Genomic DNA, 20,906 nt, shown 5'->3' on the forward strand with positions numbered 1-20,906 from the left:
AGAGTAGAGTGGTGGCCTCCGGCCCCAACCTCTTTCTCTACCACCCCCCACTCCCCCGGAATGTAAGTGTTCCTTAGGGGAAGGGAGGAGAAGAGGCTAGAGATGTCTATTCTGCCTCCCTTCAAACCACTTAAGGACAAAACCTTGCCACACATGGGTCTGTCTACACATGGGGCACCATATCACTATACCGAAAATAGTAGGTTCAGAGCATGAAAGCAACAAATTATCTCTGATGACCTACCTGAAGCTTTCTATGTGGTAAAACTGAAAAATTAGAGATATTAGTGCCAAATGAGCATTGAAATGGGACCCCAAAGGAATGTAAGCTTCCTGCCATTATCTGCACTTTCCCAATCGAAGAAATGAATGTATCTGTGTGTATGTACCTATGTATCTGTGTGTGTGTGTGTGCACACGTGTGTGATTATAAAGAAGGGGAGGGGAAGAGGGAAGGCTGGTTATTTAAATGAGCATAAACCATAGTGGGTATAAAATGATCATTTGATTCTGATGGTTTGTTGGGCTGACACTCTAGTCCATGGTCTCCTTTTAAGTATTTGTAACAACACTGGAAAGTATCTGAAGGAACTATGGTAACATAAGGATTTTCCCCAAGAGACTGGCAGGAATTCAGACCTTTCTAGAAAAAGAAATGCATTGTATGGTAGTTCTATCAGGTCCTAGACAGATGTGTTGATAAGATTTGGATTTTCTTGCCTTATATCCTTTCAGCAAAAAGGATTTGGCAAGGCCATTACTCTTCAAATCCAGCCACCATTGGTCCTTTTTCTCTTGGCTTTTTGTTTTTGTTTTTTGGTCTTTTTTGGAGGAGGGAAGGCAGGGCATTTGGGGTTAAGTGATTTGCCCAAGGTCACATGGCTATTAAGTGTTAAGTTTCTGAGGCCGGATTTGAACTCAGGTCCTCCTGACTCCAGGGACAGTGCTCTATTCACTGCACCACCTAGCTAGCCCTTTTCTCTTGTTTTAATCCACTTCTGCTCAGTTAGAAATATTTTAATTAAAGCACTCACTTTAATTTTCCTAGATCATCAATTTTTTTTTTCTTTGGACCATATCACTTATGAGTGTTTTAGTTCTCAGGATTATTTATCCTCTAGACCAGGTGTTTTTATCTTTTCTAGGGAGGCAGAGACCCCTTTGGTAATCTGATGATGCTTCTTGATCCCTTCTCAGAATAATATTTTAAAATGCATATAAAAGGACATACAATTACAAAGGAAACCAATTACATTAAAGATACAGTCATCAAAATATTTTTTATGAAATAAATTCATGGACCCCAGGTTAAGAATCACTATTCTAGAGTAAGGAGGCTAAATTCCCAGCAAGGGGTAGCTAACTGCAGACAATTCATGTTGGGCTGAAAGAAACATGGTCTGAGGAGGGGATGGCAGATAGGAGGGGGGACAAGAGTAGGATTTGGACAAGAGGTGGGACAGCAGAGATCCTGCAGGGTGAATCTGTGGAAAACAAGAAAGTCTAGGTTGCCATGGATGTTTTTTTTGTTGTTTTCAGACTAGCTTGCAATTCACAGCTGGACCATAATTATTGAAATCTCAAGAGCTAGCTTTGTTCTAAATGAGAAGCATCCCATTTGAGTACTGAAATAAACCACAAACATTTGGGATTAAATCCTTGTGCCTAAGGGATTCTTGCAATGATTTTTGTGATATGATTTCTCTCTATCCTCATCTTTTCAAAATTCCTATTGCCTTAAGAGTTCATCCTTTCCCAACTCCATCAACTTTGGTTTCTTTTTTTTCTTTTTTTCTTTTTAAAGGACAGTTGGGGTTAAGTGACTTGCCCAAGATCACATTTAGTTTTTGTGTTAAGTGTCTGAGGTCGGATTCGAACTCGGGTCCTCCTGACTCCAGGGCCGGTACTCTATTCACTGCACCACCTAGCCGCCCCAAACTTTGGTTTCTTTCTCTACTACTTTCTTCCCCTCTGCCATTATACATACTCATACCACCAGTATCTTGAAAAATCCTTGATTAATCTGGATACCCTTGTTTTATTTGCCTCCTTCCATTTACTATCAACCTTTGTGAATCACTGGTCTCCTCCTGCTACTTCCATTTCCGCCTTAATCTCAGCCTTCCCCTAAATTTTAATTTTCAGTCTTTATTGAAATTCACCTGTTGAAGATCACCAATGAGCACTTTTTAAACAAAAAGGAGCCTTTTATCAATGCTTCCTCACTTTGATCTCTTTCAGAATTCAACACAATTCTTGAAACCTTGTTTCTTGAAACTTGAATATCAAGAAACATAGTGAAGACATTAGGAACCAAATGTATTGTTCCAAATTAGCACCTTCTCCTTGTGTCCCTTATTCTATTAATGGAATCACTAACCATTTTCTTAGTCACCCAGACTCACAATCTTATGTTATGATGTGTTTTTAAAAATATTTTTCTTTATTTTGTTAAATATTTCCCAATTACATGAAAAATTTTAGCATTAAGTTTTCAAATTTTGAGTTCCAAATTCTTTTTTCCCTGCTACCCCTTCCCTACCCCCTTGAGAAGGCAAGCAATATGATATCAATCATACATGTGAAGTGACTTATATTTTTAAAAAATAAGTTTATGGACCTCAAGTTAAGAACCCTGCTCCAGGGTAAGGAGGCTATATATACAACAGGGGGTAGTTGACTCTAGATAATTCATGTTGCCTGAAAGAAACATGGTACTGGAGAGGGCATGGCGATAGGGAGGACTAGAGAGTAGGATTTGGGGGAGAGATGGGGCTGCAGAGATCCCACAAAGGATGAGGGAAGCAAGAAAGCATAGGTTGCTCTTTTTTGACTCATTTATTTACTTTATCACCAATATTTCATCAGTCAGAGAAGGAGACTGGTGTACTGGATAGAGAATTGACCTCAGAGTCATGTAGACCTGGGATTAAATGGTGTTTCTTTCCAGTACAAGCTAAACTGTCCTCCTTGAACTCTATGTGCCATAGACACCTCTCTGAGGCTATAAATTTCAGTTGTTGATCTGCATAGGTAGAAGGAATTTCCTAACCCAGGGCTCTGTATGCAAATGAAATCATAGTGGTCAGGCAACAGATCTACATAATGTCCATCCCTTCTCTTCTATCCTGGTGCTACCACCCTAAATATCCAAGAGTATCTACACAAATAATTTTTTTTCTTTTTTTTTTTAAGCAATCAGGGTTAAGTAACTTGCTCAAGGTTACACAGCCAGTTATTTCTGGGTGTGGTGCTGAGTATCTGAGCCCGGATTTGATACAGGTCATCCAGACACTGGAGCCGGTGCTCTTACTCGCTGAGCCACCTGGCCACCCCTAAGCAATTAGGGTTAAGTAACTTGCTCAAGGTTACACGGCCAGGTGTTTCTGGGTGGGTGCTAAGAGTCTGAGTCCGGGATTCGATCTCCAGGTCTTCTCAACACTGGAGCTGGTGCTCTTACTCGCTGTGCTACCTGGCCGCCCCTACACAAATAATTTTGCAAGCACAGTACTTGAAAAATTATGACTGAATCAGTTTCTCCTTGACCTCCCTGCCTATATTTTCTTCTGTTCTATGGTGTTTGTGGTTTATTTCAGTACTACAAAGGTATACCTTCCATATAGAACAAAGACAGCACTGGAGATTTCAATAGCAATGAATCTTCATGCTCCTAAAATGCTGTTTTACCATGGTCCCTCTCACTGTCCTCTTCAAAAATTTTTGCCATTTAGTTTCCTTTACAGTCTTCCTTTATCTCCCCTAGTTCCTTCAAATGGACCTTCTTCTCTAGCCTGGCTGGATCCCTCTTTCCTTTTTTTGCTTCAATTTCCTCATTTATAAAATGATGGGGTTGGCCAACATGACCTCTAAGTTCCTCCCTGACCCTAGAACTCCTTCATGGATTGTTCTCCTGATTGTCCCCAGCCATGTTGAATACCTGGATTGCATCTTCTCTGATCCCCTCGGATTTTCAAAATCGTACCCATCATTTCAGTACTAACTCAGGAGCTGCATCACACTTTGGCCTCCCCTTCTCTGAGATGCTATTGCATTGATGGTAAGAACCACATAGCTCAGGCCCTATTCACTCTTATAGTTTTACCTGTGTGTTTTTACTCCCTAGTTAGATTTTGAAGTCTTCCAGGGGAAGAATTATATATTCTTTTTGTCACAGGAGAAATTCAACCAATAAATAATATGAAGCCATTTCTCTGAGCATAGTAGCTTTTATTAATGGGGCATGCCATCTATTAATAAAAGACAGGTCAATGATGAGCCTCCATTTGCACCAAAGACTCTGAGAGAGAGCTGGCAGGGTCTTTCATACCCAGGTATGTCTTTCTTCTGATTGGCCTGACAGTACATTATTGGGACCTCCCCTGGCAATCCCAATTGGTGGACATTTTAATGAGGAGGTAGGCCAAGAATTCTCAGCTCCCATGAATAGTGCACGAGGCCTGGAGTCAGGAAGACCTGAGTTCAAATGCAACTTCAGGCACTTACTAGCTGTGTGACTCTGGGTAAGTCACAACTCTTTTTGCCTCTGTTTCTTCATCTATAAAATGAACTGGAGAACAAAATGGCAAAACACTCCAGCATATCTGTCAAGAAAACCCCAATTGGGGTCTCAAAGAGTTGGACACAAGACCGAAACAACTGAACAACAAGACAGTGGATTAGCCTTCGGATGTGGTCCATCGCACCCCTCTCTGATTTGTAAGGAATGCAAGTTGCTAGTAATCTTAACCAGAAAAACATAAGCCATCTCAATCAGGTTTTCACTGGCTTGTTCTCCCCTTTGTAGACCAAGTCACACCAAACTTTAATGAAGGGAGCAAGGACAAAGCTCTTTTCCCAGGAAGAGGGTCAGAGGCTCCCAAAGTGGGCAATACTTCCTCCTAGGGGGAGCTGGACTAATCCAAGGGGGTGGTAGTAGTCTGGGGTGCAATTGGGGAGCATTGAATAAAAATAAGGGGGTTGTGGAAGTGTTAAGGAAAGAAGAGGAGAGAAGAAAATTTTGAAAAACTGCTAGTAAATGTTTCATCTCTTGTGTTATAGATTTAAACTAGTAGTGGCTACATTATTTTCCAAATAAACACACAGAATGGAAGTAATAACCAATCAGTGGTCAAGTCCACTGACAAGTCTTAACAGGGGAGTGTTGCCAGGTGAGCATGTTGTGAATTGTTGGAAAGTCCAGCATGCATTGGCAGGAATATGTGTGTGTAATGACTTGTTTACAATTTGATAGTATAAAAACGGTTACATGACTCAATATTGAGTCATCAAAATTTCAATGCAGGAAAAATGCCACAAATTTACAATAAGTTATTAAATTAAAGATGAGTCATTGAAAAAATATATATTTTTTAAAAATGATGCAAATTTTAAAAAATGTTAAAAGGGTAAAGAAAGTGGATTTCTAGGAGAGTGCTGAATAATTTTTTTTTTAAGTAATCGGGGTTAAGTAACTTGCTCAAGGTTACACGGCCAGTTATTTCTGGGTGTGGTGCTAAGTATCTGACCCCAGATTTGATACCCAGGTCATCCCGACACTGGAGCCGGTGCTCTTCTTCCCTGAGCCACCTGGCCACCGCTGAATAATTTTTTTAAAAAAGGGGACTGTAGGCCAAGTAAGTTTGGGATCCTGTGGTCTAATTCAAACTGGGTCCTGTTTTTAGAATAAACAAAAGTCAGTGTCATTTGGGTGGGGTCCAGCCCAAACCAATTAAGGAACAGATGCTTTGGGTGCTAAGGGTGATCACATACTCTGTTATTCTTCAGAGACTGCCTGGTCTTTTCAGGAGTGGAGTCTTGAAAAAAATAGGAAAAATAATGGAGCACAAATTAATAATTATTATTAATATGATAGTATCATATTAATTTCCACCCTCTTCTATATTCTCTCCAATGACTTGCCTAATCTCACCATAGGAGGCACTAATTATTTGTTAAATCAAACTGAATGAATGTAGGTCTTCTGCCTCCCTTGGTATTCATTTTTCTTATATCTTCCTTTGACTTAGGTAATTTCTTTCCTGTCCCAATTCATAATGTATCTTTATGTTTCTTCTTTCCATTTTACCTTATTTTTATTGGCATCTTGAAATTATATACATTCATTTCTGAATATGGACCTTCCTCTTTCCCCTCCCTGCCTACTGAGCCATCCCTTGTTAAAAAGATTTAAAAAGAAAACTAATAAAAGCAACTTAGCAAAATCAATCAGCATACCAACTGTGTCTGACCATATATGCAATATTCCATCCATAGTTCCCTGCCTCTGAATGAAGTAAGGAAAGTACATTTTTTCTATTCATCTTAAGAGCCAAGCATGTTCATTATAATTTTGATTGCCTATTCTGTTTCTTTTTTCCCATTTATATTGTTTTAATAATAATAGCTAACTTTTATATAGCACTTTAAGGTTTACAAAGTACAGATGTTCTCTCATTTGAGCCCTACAAGAACCCTATGAGATAAGTGCTATTACTATTCCCATTTTATAGATGAGGAAAGTGAGGATAAGAAATGTTAAGTGACTTGTCTAGGGTCACACAGCTAGTAAATGTCAAAGGGAGGACTTGGACTAAGGTCCTTCTTACTCTCTATCTAGCTTTCTATCCACTCTTGGTTCTAGTTATATTGTTTAAACCATTGTAGATATTTTTCCTGGTTTTATTTATTTTATTTCATTTATTTTTCATATTTTTACTTATCTTTATTTTATTTATTCAATTTGAAGTTCATGTCCTATGCTTCTTGTGTTTTTCATATTTATTGTTTCCTATAGGACAGTGATATTCCATTACATCCATGTACTACAATTTGTTCCACCATTCTCTTTTCGGTGGGAGCGCACTTTGCTTTCATTTCTGTGCTGATACACAGAATAGCACTGATATGAATACATCCAAATGTTTTAAAATCTCCTTCCTTGCTACTTGTAGTGACTCAGAATCAATCCTATACCCAAGTAGAGATGAAAAGAAAATGAAGAAGGCAGGAAATGAGCATTTATATTTTGTCTACTATGATCCAGGAACTGCATTAAGCACATTATGATGATGATGATGATGATGATATTACATTACATTGTATTGTATATAGTATAGTACATGATAGTATATTATAGTATAGTATTATATGGAATTATATTACACTATATTGTATTGCATTGTATTATATACTGTATTATGTATCATATCATATTATGTTAATATGTTATATTATTAAATTATGATTTATGCATATGAGCATATTATATTATTTATATAATATTATTCCATTTGATACAATAATTTTGTGATGTAAGTGCTATTGTTGTCTGTGTTTTACCATTGAGGAAACTGAAGCAGACAGAGGTTTGGTTATTTTCCCAAGGTCACACAGCTAGTAAGTATCTGAGGTGAGATTTGAACTCAGGTCTTCCTGACTCCAGGCCCAATATACCACCAGTTGCCTCAATGAGAAAAGGAAATGGATATATTAAGTTGGTTGTTTGAATTCTTGTCCTATGACTGCCTGTAATTGCCCTTTCCTTCCTCTCCCTCAACTATCTTCTGAAGTTTGGGTGTTAAAAATGATGTTTTCCAAGTGGCCTAAAGTTACATGGAAGAACTTCTGGATGAGATCCTCATAGATGTCTAGGTTAGATCAAAAAAGAGAGAAATTTGAGTAATAAAAATTTCTTAATAATGAGTGTTCTGGGATCCCCTGAATAAGTGCACATCTATTTTTAATAAAGGCTCTTGCTTTCTGTTCAGTAACTTTCAGGCAATGAGCTGTGATTTATAAACCTTACAAAAGCACCACATGAATGTGAATTGTTACTGTAATACGGACGTGTGTTGCTTCCCTAAAGTCATGCTCCAGTGATTCACTGTGGTGCCTAGGAGACCCTGAGTTCTCAAAAACTCTGTGAGTGAAGTGCAGGGTCTGGTGGGGCCTGCCCAAATGGGAAGCACAGTTCTGTAGGTTTGAAGGTGTGTCATCTGAGGGCCAGTTTAGGTTTGGTCCGAATGGATCCAGATATGCCTTCCTTACATTCCTTTTCCCTTTTCTCTTCCTTTGACTTGGATTCCTCCCCCCCCCCAATTTATCACACAAAATTATGTTTTATTATTATTTCTAATTTTGCAGGATTTGTATCAGTGTCTTTTGAAATACTTTTCCAAATGGTTGGTTACCAGATGATAATGTTAGACCTAACAAGTCATGAAGACCACCTACTAAGTCAGGAAGAGGATTATCTGTGAAGAGACTCTCACACCAGTGAAATCACATTATCTGTGAAGCATTAAAGAAAGCACAACTATGATTTGTAGCATTTTCTTGTTTTCTTTCTACTATGCTTACATTAAAAATTTCTATTGTCTAGAGCAAGGGTTCTCAATAATTTTGTGTCATAGAACCCTTTGAAGACTGGTGAAACCTATGGAAGCTTTTTCAGAATATTTTTTTTAATTTGAAGGAAATGCTAATTTTAACTATAGGTTAGTGGAAATAAAGATGTAATTTTTTTCCCCATCCAGTTTCATAGACACTTTGCAATCTCTCACTGTAGTCTAGGTTAAGAACTCCTGGTCTAGACATGTGTAGTTGTAAGTTCAGGGCAGCTAGATGGCGCCATAGTGCACAGAGTCCTGGGCCTGAAGTCAGGAAAACCTATCCTGAATTCAAATCTGACTTCAGCCACTTATCAACTGTGTGACCTTGGGCAAGTCACTTAACCCTGTTTACCTCAGTTTTCCTCATCTGTCAAATGAGCTGGAGGAGGAAATGACAAACCTCTTTAGTATCTTTGCCAAGGAAACCCCAAAGCGGGTAACAAAGAGTCAGATATGACTCAACAACAATAACAGCAGTAAGTTGGATGGGCTATTCCTAGAGATGAACCATCAGTACATATATTTTGTGTGGATCTTCAGGTGGACAAAGAGCTGGACTCTGGAATGAATAAGAGGAGAGATGATTTAGATTGACTTTGGGAAAAGATAAAATACTTTTAATGACCCCAAACTGTTCCCTGAAACAAAGGCTTACCTTTTCTTTTTTTTTTTTTTTAACACCAACCTCCTTCCAGCAACTCTGTGCAACTATGATTCATGTGATACTATGGTCTCCAAAGAAATAAAGTTAAGGGTTATTCAAGGGGCAAAAGTTGGATTCCAGTAGATGTGTAGTATGGACTATGGCATTTAACTGACAAAGAACTATGTAGGAGAAACAGTGTGAAGGATATCTTTAGAGAGGTAGCTAGGTGGTGCAGTGAATAGAGCGCTGGCCCTAGAGTCAGGAGGACCTGAGTTTGAATCCAACCTCAGATACTTAACACTTGCTAGCTGTGTGACTTTGGACAAGTCACTTAACCCCAATTATTTTGCTCTCCCCCCTCCAAAAAAAGCCATAAAAAGAAGGATATCTTTAGAGAAAATGTATAAGCAAGACCAATTATGCATGAGAGGAAGGATAAATGGATGGACAGAAGGTATGAGTTTCATCAATTTCTCTAAAATGTTAAGAAACCTTCCTTCTTCCTCTCCCATATACTTACATACTGGGTATTTTCCCATGAAGGATTTATGAGAGAATATGGACAAGAGCTGCATAGTTTGAAAAGGAATGGATGGATTGGAATTTGTAGCATCAGAGGGAGTGCCCACATCAATGGGATCATAGATCCACTGGAGTATGAAAATATGCCCATGCAGTTATTTGTTGGCATATTTGGACACTTCAATAGATCCATGATCTTATTCACATGGTTATTCATTCCACCAGCAAAGATCACAACCCATCTATACCTGCTCATCTCATTCAATTCTTCTTTATGTCTTTCCATAAATCCTCTGTTAGGTTATCTACCCAATATTCCCGAGATCTTCTTCTCATTATTTTTAATATTTTGTGACTATCAGTGCAGTACTTGTCCATTTGTTAACTGCTCTGTTCACTAAAAAAGTCTTTCCATTTAAAAAAAATTATTTCATTAAATATTTCCCAAGTACATGCAAAAACTTTTCAACATTCATTTAAAAAATTTTTTTGAATTACAAATTCTCTCCTTGCAGTCCCTCCCCCTTCCTTGAGAAGGCAAGCAATTTTATATTGATTTTACATGCAAAGTTATGCAGAACATTTCCATATTAGTACTGTTGTAAAAGAAAACAGACAAAAATGAAGAAAAATTGGAAAAGTAAAAAAAGAGTATGCTTTAATTTGCATTCAGAGTTTATCACTTCTCTCTGGTGATAGATAGCATTTTTCATCTTGTACCCTTTGGAAGTGTCTTGAATCAGAGTAGCTAAGTATTTCACATTTGATCATTCTTACAATATTGGTATTACTGTGTACAATGACCTCCTGGTTCTGCTCATTTTGCTTTGTATCAGTTCATATAAGTCTTCCCAGGTTTTTCTGAATCCATTGTGCTCTTCATTTCTTATAGCACAATAGTACACCATCACATTAACATACCACAGCTTATTGAGCCATTCCCCAATAGATGTGTATCTCCTCTATTTCCAGGTCTTTGCTACCTCAAAAAGTCTATAAATATTTGTAAAAGTCTATAAATATTTGTAAATATAGGTCTTTTTCCATTTAAAAAAATTCTTTGGGATACAGATCTAGTAGTGGTATTGCTATTCAAAGGGTAGGCACAGTTTTATGGCCCTTTGGGTGTGGCTTCAAATTGTTCTCCAGAATGGTTGGACTAGTTCACAACTCCACCAACAGTGCATAATGTCCCAATTTTTCCACATTGCCTCCAGCATTAGTCATTTTCCTTTTCTATTATGCGAGTCAATCTGATAGGTGTGAGGTGGTATCTCAGAATTGTTTTAATTTTCATTTCTCTAATCAGTAGTAATTTAGAGCATTTTATGTGACTTGATAGTTTTTACTGTCCATTTGTCAATCCCTTACTCTTCCACCTAATTTCTGAACACCAGTGACCATGTATCTTCGTTTGATTCCTCATTTGATATCAATGATCAGTGAATCATTGAGCAAAGCTATCTTAGTGGTTGCATCCATCATAGAATCTTTTATGATCTCAAAATAGTCTATTCTTTTCTTCACCAAGTCAAATGCTCTTTTGTAATCAACTAATTTCAAACTAATAAACACATTGGGAGTTTATATTCTCTATACATCTTAGTTAAGTGTGTGTCTGTGAAGAGGTGTTTTGATATAGAAAATCACATGATTTTCTATAGATAGAAAGCCTATACATTCCATTCTTAATTTTATCACTGATATACCTGATGTATGCATAGACTATTTTCATAAAGATTTTAAAAAGATAAGAAAGTAAAATATTGGTTGGTAGCTACTGTTTTCTTGCTTGCCTTTTGGGGGGGCAGGGCATAGGGGTATTAATTCCATCCTTTCCAATCTCTTGAAATCTTTGCTTTCTGAGACATCTTGAAAATCAGTCCCCTAATACTTTTAACACTGTTTCACCTTTAGTAGGATTTGGGGTCCAACTTCTTCCTCTTACTTCATCTTGAATTCTCTCTACTTTTTCCAGAATATATTGTGTACTAAAGTGAGAGAATGAAATTGTGATGATTCTGCTATCATTATTGATAAGAAGAGGTCATTGTAGAAGCACTGGCATATTAGTTCCATTTCATATCCACTCATTATCCTTCTTCCACTTTTATCTATAATTGCCCTTGAAATGGTCCAACCCAGTTGGGTTTTGAACCTTTTTCATGTTTGTTTTTCTTTTCACTTTTTGTTGTTTTTTGAGATTATACTGCTGGTAACTTTACATCCTCCTCTTTCCTGTTTTGCAAATGAGCACATGCCTTACACCATTGTTGATATTGCACTTGACAAAGAGATAAGTGTTGTTGTATATGGCAAGCTTCTTTAACCTCCTCATTGTGCAAATTATTTTACATTGTTTACATTTCTTTAACTAGAATGAATGTCTTTGATTTTATCCACTTCCTAATTTTTTTAGCATCAGTTTTGTTGCAGTTGAATTACCAGTAGCATCTTATTTTCATCTTTATCTTTCTTTTTTTTTTAACCTTTGTTGTATGCAGTGGATCTGACCAGATAGACACAGCTGATACTGAAATAGCTCCCAAACCAATAACTAGTCATCTGTTAATATGTAGACTTCTAAATTTTATAGTTCTTGCCATGTTTAGCACTTTCTGACTCTCCTTTTGAAGAAAGTGTTGACTATGTAAAAATCTGGTCTCTTTCATTCATTTGGGTTAATTTGAACTCAAGTTATTTGCTGTCTAAATATATATATACATATATGTATATATACATGTATGTATATATACATATGTGTATATATATATACACACACATATATTCTTTTAATTCAGCACTCAGCTATCTAGTCATTTCCCTCAATGAAGTAAATACATCTAATTTAGGAACTATATTACTATTCCGATCTGCTTACAAAATTGAAAAAAAAAAATACCGTCAAATGAAAGAAATCAGACATAGCAGAGAAAGGAAAGCTACAGTTTCGGTGAGAAACTGAGTCAATGCAAGAACCTTCTTGAAATATCTTAGCCTCAGAAATCTTTTTTATCTTTGTCATGATATTTTGTGATGAGAAGGAGTCAGTTAGTGGTAGATGAAAACAGGGAGAAAGGTCACATCAGGGTAATTTCCTTTGGCAAATACAAAGCCCTTCTTTGGGAAGAATGCAAACAACCCCCAAAAATGAAGGACAGAAGTTAGACATTTTAAGTTCTAGGTTTTTTGAATGTAATCAGCTGAAACTTTGTAAACATTTAGCATAAAACTCATTTTTAATCTCATAAACTTAATTTTTTCCCCTTAGCATATGGGATGCATAAAAAGGATATAAAACTTTAGTAAATTGAGCCTTACTTGTGCTTTCTAAAGAAGAAATTGAATTGCTCTAATGGCAGCTGCATCTGGCTTTCAGTTAGGAACAACCAGTGTAAATCTCATTTTTAGTGCTTGATTTAGTAAACACTCAGCTGCTGACATGCTTCGAAAACAGCCCTGAATGACAGGGTTTGTCTGTAAAGACAGTTATGTAACCTTTGTGTGGTGCTCTTCTGAAATGTGTGAAGCACAGCAGAAATCCTGATTGAGACGTCTCCCAATTCTCTTGGACTACATATTTAAATCTGCCAAGCATTTGCAATTTGTTATCCATAGAGGTAACACAAATGTATCCTAGCTATGTAGGGATTCAAGTCTCTCTATCACATACATTAGATTCAAAAACACATAAAAGCACTAATGAGCAATTAGGGAGGACATATGGCTTAACTTCCTCAAGGTGATAATTACCATTCACTTTTGATTCTGTCCTTTTCTGAATCTTATGTCATGCTCCCACACACTAAGGAGCCACACGTAATTCTGGCTCTCCTTCTACTTAGCAAAAGCTGCACGTGCCCAGCTTGTGATTTTTTTGCTATAAATAGACAGAAAATCAGGAACAAGATGAGGCATTCAACTCTCTTTAAATTGACACATACAGAGCCTTTAAGATAATAATGCCAGTTGAGTCATAACAGAAAACTATTACTAAATGAAATTGATTACTTTTTTTTTTCGTTCAAAGGTTATCAGCTCCCAAATAAAGTCACCTTATCAATGTGTTTTCTCTGTTTGTGTGGGTAAGCATATACATACACATATACATGTGTGTATGTATATAATACACAAGTTATGAATTATAGGTAGTTGTAGGACACATGTTAAATTGGCAACAAGATCATTTCAAGTGACATGGCTGGTATTATAGTTCATTACTAAGAATTAAGAAGAGGACTTTTCAGACAAATTGGGCAATCTAGTTAATGTTGAAGGGTTAATAGGCCCTTGGTATATTTATAGGAAGGACATATGGGTTCCACTAGATACATTCCAGGTCTGGGAGCATGGAGGGCAGTGGCCATAAGGGAAGGGTATTTGGGCAACATTCACTCCTCTACAAAATGGAGGAATGGCAGCACCCACCTGAATAAGGAGCAGTAGCTGTCCCAGTAGTAATTCAATCTCCAAAATGGAAAAAGGTCAAGGAAGGGATATAACTGAAGATATTGACAGAGGGAATCAAGCACTATGGTCTTTAGGCAAAATCAGGAAAAAGGTCTTGTGAGAGTCTGCCCCCAAGACTTGGTTTATCATTACATTAAGATTTTTGCCATTTGTTGGGTGGGATTACTGTTCTCACCATTGTTCAAACATCAGGGTAGTGGAAGAAAACAGAAAAGAGTTGAAGCTTTTATAGGGAGGGGCAGGGTCACTTTCAGGTGATCATGTATTATATTGATTTGTCACCTTGGCTGTTAGAAGTAGAGAGGAACCACTCATTGAGGTTGTATGGAAAATGGAATGAAATAAATGGAAAGATATTTGTTAAGTGCTTTCTCTGTGCTAAGTACAAGGGTTACAAATAAGAAAGAAGAGATAATCTTTGCTCTCAAGGAGCTCACATGCCCAGTGATGAAGACAACTCATATAAAGGAGTTCAATCACTGGCTGGATAGAAAAACTCAGAAGTCCTGAGGTTACCAGGTGTGGGGTATGGATGACAAGATCCAGTGGGCCTTAAGGTATACCAGCAGGCCAGAAAACAGTAACCAGGAGACTGAAGACCATAGAGGTAAGGCAGATGGTAAGAGCTATTTCTTCTTCATCTCATTGGAAAGGTTAGATAATGCACATACACACACTATGACATCTAGGCCCTCAGTAAAACTGTAAAGTCCTAGAAGCCATGCCCTCCCATATCTCCTACTTGTACTTCTTTGTTTCCTCCAGAAACTTGTCCTCTTGTCCTTCTTTGGGGATCTTACTTTAGGTTTTTGTCAACCAACACCAATAAGGGATCATTAAGGATTGAAAAGATTCAAGATGGAATTTATATCTATGATATTTTAATTTTAAAAGGAGATCCTAGAAGAGAAAACTTCAAGTAGTAGCAAGTGCCCTGGATTTGGAATTAGAATTCTGGGTTATAATCCTGGTTCTCTCATTTATTTTACTAGCTATATGACTCTGGACCAGCCACTTCACCCTGGCTTCAGTTTCCTTTTCTGGGAAGTGAGGGTGTTGGACAATATGAAAGTCTTCAAAATCTAAGGAAATGAAAGCATATGACAGGTTTAATGTTTTGAGTGGAGTTAAAATTGGGGGGCTGGGAACTAATTGCTCTATCTAAGCTAAGGTCCATATTGGGGATGCTGGGTGGTCTTAGATAGCATTCATGGGGTAGAGTGAGAAGAATTTTCTATCCTAGAACAATTTTCCCTTTTCAACTATCTAGATTTTGGGAGCCCAAATTATTAAACAAATGTTGATATGCTAAAATGCGAAGGTAGGATTGCATGCAGAAAAGGGTAGTGAAGTTGATTTGGAATGGGGGAGACATGATTTTAATTCTTAGCTCTGCTATTTAGTACCTGTGTGACCATGGGAAATTCATTTAGCCACTCTGAATTTGTTTCCTCATGCATATGCTGCAGTGGTTTGAATAGTTAACAGATTTCCAAGACCCTTTCCATGCTACATTTTCTAATTCTATAATTTTTATTAAAGATGACATGTAAAAACTCCATTTTCTATTCCAGATGAGAGTGACTGTCTCCTTCAAGAGTTTTTCAGGAAAATAAGAGTATAATCAAGTGAGGAATAGTGTTACCTGTGGGAAATGTCTAGTAATGTAGAGGTGAGAGAGATCATGGATCCCAAGGAGGTCAAAATGTCAAGAATACAAATAACAAAGAGCTGGAAGCTTCATAGAAAGTTATTGGAGAAGTTACAGTTGAGAGACTTTCAGCAAGGTGATTGAGTGAGAGATTGTGTCTAAGATGTGTTTCCCCTCCAACAGTAAGATATGAATCAAATAAAGTCAAAGAGCCACAACAAAAATGAGGAGAAGCAAAGCAGTTTTTGCAAGGGAATCCCCAAAAAGTTTTCACAGAGGCTAAAGGAATGAGAAAGAAAGAAACAACATCTTAGGAAAAAAAAAAAAACAAAAAACAACCTTTGCTACAGGGCAAAAGAATGTAGGAAGAAATCAGTTGAAGAAGTGGGAAAAAATTTCAATAACTACAACTAGAAAAAAAATAATGAAATGGGCCTGAGAACTCCTAGAGTGGCTGGAAAGGGTAATACAATAATTTAGGGAAGAGATAAGAAATGAAATTAGGTCTCTTAATGAAAAACACAAAAGATAAGGATAATAGAAACTGGAAAATCTTAAAGTAGGGGACATTCTGAAGAAGGAGAATAGAGAAGATAGACCTCAAAAATGTGATACAACAAAAGTTGTTAGGACAAAGTTAAAGGAAGGCAAAACCAAAACAGGGGAGGTTTCTATAAACAAAGATCTAGAAAACAGAGTGGGAAGAGACAATATAGGAATTGCTGGGTCCCGAAAATCAAAAGAAAAAACATGGAATTACATATTTCAGGAAATAAAAAAATAAAATTTCTCAGGACCAGAACCATTGGATAAAATGCTTATGGAGTGAATCTAAATATGACTCCAGAGAGTAAACTCAGGGTTAACTCACCCTTTAATTTAATTGTCAAGATTCAAAGCTTCTAGGTGTAACAGAAAATATTACAAGGAGGTAGGAAGATAACTTTAGTATCAAGGAACTCCAATTTGAATTATAAAGGACTACTCACCAAAAAAGGAGGAAATTCTCCTAAAAGGGGGAGACAAGAGAATCATTGTTGTGAGTCCTACCTTGTTGAAGGGTCAGTGAAGAAAGGTAGGGTTGTTATGTACAATAAGAAATACTACTGAAAAGGAAGGAACTTAGTATTTCTTGAAATTGGAGTGCCACAGTTGAGGATCATTCCAGTTGGAGGGCAAGGCATCAGCTTGTGATTTATAGTCTTATCTAAACAATGCAATAGAAGGTTTAAAAAAAAATAACAGAAGTAGAATAAAGTCAGAAACATGCTGGAGCCAGTTCAAATTGGCTCTCAAGAATTAAATATTACATTTTCAGTGTGAGCATTTACATCTTAGAAATTGGCAAACACTTCAAATCAGGGCATGGTTTATTGTTTTGTTGGTTGTCTAGACTTAAGAAGGTGACAGAAAAAAAATTTTAATAATGCATACTAAACTTTAAAAGTGTGTCATATGAACTTTTTTTTTTTGAAGAGTCACCTAATCATATGCCAGCACACCCCTGAAAAAAATGAGCCAGCAATTGGGCTAGACTATGGAGGGAAAGGAGTTTGTGTTAGAGGGTGGGGTCAAGGAAGAGATTGCATCAAGCAAAACAAAGTACAGTTATAGAAGGCTGATTACAAAAAAGGGGAGGGGGGCACAGTAATATGGGTCAGGGATGGATAGTGGGGTTTGAAGGGAGAGGACTGCAATCAGATTGTTCCAAGCAAAACAAACTATACATACCCAGTGGTGAATTTTTCATTGAAAAAGAAGAAAAAAAAGAAAACATTATAAATGGATTTAATGGCTCCTTGGAGGAAAAACAAACCTAATCATAACCAAAAATAGTAAAGGGATGAGAATGAATTAGAGAACAACCCTTTCAAATTTGATGTAATACAAGAAACACACTTAAAAAATAAAGAGTCATACATAGCGGGGCGGCCAGGTAGCACAGCAAGTAAGAGCACCGGCTCCAGTGTTGAGAAGACCTGGAGATCGAATCCCAGGCTCAGACACTTAGCACCCACCCAGAAACACCTGGCTGCCGTGTAACCTTGAGCAAGTTACTTAAGCCCAATTGCTTAGGGGCGGCCAGGTGGCTCAGCGAGTAAGAGCACCTGCTCCAGTGTTGGGATGACCTGGATCAAATCCCAGGCTCAGACACTCAGCACCACACCCAGAAATAACTGGCCGTGTAACCTTGAGCAAGTTACTTAACCCGGATTGCTTTAAAAAAAAAAAAAAAGAGTCATACCATAGTTAAATGAGAAAGGGTTTAGGGAGGAGCTATTATAATTTACTAAATAAAAAAACCCCTTAAGACCCAAACCAGGAAGATTGAAGACAAGGCCATAGTAAAATGGATACTTTCAGGAGAGATGAACAAGGAAATTACATTAAATTTAAAGAAACCACAGATTATGAAACAATATTAAAGTTAAATATAGGAATACCTAATGACAGTATCTAAATACACAAAAGTCAATGGAATTGTAAAAAGAATTGGTTAGCAAGACAATAATTGAAGGTGACATCTATATGCTTCTTACTGACCTAGCCAAATTTAATGGAAAGAATTTATGAATAAATGCAGAAATATATACCAACATTTATAGACAACAGTGCTAGGTAATTTGTTATCAATAAAGGAAATATAAACAAAAGATTAAGACTTAAAAGGACATTAAGTAATATTATCCTAAATAATAAGTAAGCTAAAGGATAAAAATCATAGAAATAATTAAAAATATTACTTTTTTGATTATATGAGGGACAAGATGTTGAAATTTATGGAATGCTGGTAAAAAATTAGAACACATCTCAGAACATATATTAACAAGAGAGAAGGAGATGACTAATGAATAGAGAATAAAACTAAAAATATTAGAGAATTAACTAATCAACAATACCAAACATGAAGAAATTAACTTCTAATATAAAAGAGTTAAACAAAATTGAAATATAAATTATTAAGTAGATATGAAAATATTCAAATAGGAACTATGGTCTTATGAACATGGGCATTCCCTTCAAGGATACAAATCACAACCTATCTAGGAAATCCCATCCTCAGTCTCTCTTGTTCATGTTTTTCCATTAGTTCACTACAGAACTCAACATTCCAGGGTAATTAATCACTTACTAAGAACATTGAAAGACTGCCAGTGGCATACCTAGCTTCTCCCCTGGTCTTACCACCTAATCAGATAATCTTTTTTTTTTTTTGCTCATACATTTCTTTGTTGACATCCTTTATATCACTTCTCATTTATCATATGTGGCTGGCTATTCACAACTGCCATGCTCTTTCTATTTATTGTGGATTAGACTAGATGCGGCAGTAGGTCATGTGGACTGAAAGAACCAGAAGCCGCTGCAGGACATATGGACTGAAAGGACAGAAGCAGCTACAGGCTGACCTCAACTAGTTAACTAATTGCATTGGTTAGCAACAGAGCCCTAAGAACTCCCTTTTTTTTGTTTTGATACCTCCCCCTCCTTATTCTGTGGTAAGGAATAAGGGGATGAGCTGTTCTACTATGAAACTGTCATTGTGATCCTGACCACCTATGTTACTGGCAGTCAGAGGTCATGGGGTGGAACATTGTTGGCCAAGATACTGGTGGAACTGGGTAGGCTTTGGAAACTGCCCTCCTTCCCTTCATCCCTCACCTCCACAATACCATTTGGGATTGTTGTAAGCAAAGAACTTAAGAAGCAGACCTGGGGCAGTTTGAGTTAACTTTGCTACCAGGTGGATTGAGCTGAGACCTGGCTTTGGGATCTTTGGGCAAGGAGAGCATAAACGTGGCTCTAAGGCTCTGCCAGTGAGCCCGTGAATTGCCAGAAAATTTCTTTGCTCATTTTTACTTCCTTGCTGGCAGCTTTTTTTTTTTTTTAATGTTCATATAAACTGATTTTTAGCCCCACTGGGAACTGCTTTTATCTGGGAGTATTTGAATATGTTTTTATTTGAGGGAATGTTTATTTGAACTCTCCCACTCTGAGTGATTCATTGTAAAAAATGCAGAATTGCATCTGGTTATCCTTGAGCTGATCCACAGTAACAATTCTTTGGAGAGTATATTATTTCATGTCTTTCAGGCATGCTCCAGCACTTGATGTGTGCCGGTCTTGAGAAGATGAGTCTTTGTTTTAGGAAGAAGCTTGGAATCTTTAAAATAACTTGTCAGTTTCCCCAAAGAAATTCACTCCATTCTTCTGTTTAACTCTGGGCTGAACTATTTACAGTGTGTGTCCAAGATGTAGACTGATAGATGAGTTCCATAGGTTATTCATTAAACCACCTATCATAGTCTATAGAGTCACAGGCTTTATTCATCCCCTTGGTTTTTCCTTTGTTCTAGTTAAGCCAGTCTCTTGAAAGTGATTATGAATCTCATTTAGGAGTATCTGCAATATTTGGGGGTTCAACTCAGTACAATGCCATCCACAAACAGAAACATCTGGAAGAATTCACAGTTTATAGGTAATCCTTCCCCAGCCCGGGTTCTGTGCTGACTTACGCCCATAATAGTGGCAAATACCTTTGGTGAGGATATACTTCTTTATTCATCTTCTGCCTGATAATAAGGAGAGTGCCATTGAACAATATTTTCTATTTTTTTCAAGGAATATTATACAATTTTTGACATATATTAGATCAGGAGCAATTAAGATGGCATTTTACTCTTCTGAATAAAATCCTTTTTTGGTAATCAACAAATAATAGGCACAATGGAATCTTGTATTTTTCAGTCAAGTTTTATGAGGTAAAAGATGTGGTTTGCTATGGAATATCGCTTGCAGAAGCTTGTCTCTTGCTATCTAATACCCATAACAAAGATGGTTTAATATGTTTATAGATTATTCTAATAAAATTTTTAATAGATGGGAAAGTAGGCATATTGGTTGGTTTCTATTGTTGCAATTATCTTGTTCATTGTTTTATAGTGACAATATAAACTCTGAGATTTTCTCCTTCTCTCTCTCCTTCAGATTTCTTCAGAACTGGTCTTTCAGTGCTGGCAAAATTGTTTCACCTCCCTCAGCACGAATCTTCCCTTCTTTGTGTATACTTGCTTTAATCCAGGTGCTTTACCCATCTTTGCTTCCCTCAATGCCATTTCCGCCTCTTCTATAAGCACATCCTGATGTAAAAGAATAAACAGTGTAGCTTTCCTGGTAAATAAAAAAAATTGTAACAAATATCTGTGAAGAATTTTGCCCCCTAAAT

This window comes from Petaurus breviceps, unplaced genomic scaffold (genome assembly GCF_028583685.1).
Source record: "Petaurus breviceps papuanus isolate PSGF00001 unplaced genomic scaffold, PetGlider_PUasm1.0 178, whole genome shotgun sequence".
Lineage (NCBI taxonomy): Eukaryota > Metazoa > Chordata > Mammalia > Diprotodontia > Petauridae > Petaurus > Petaurus breviceps.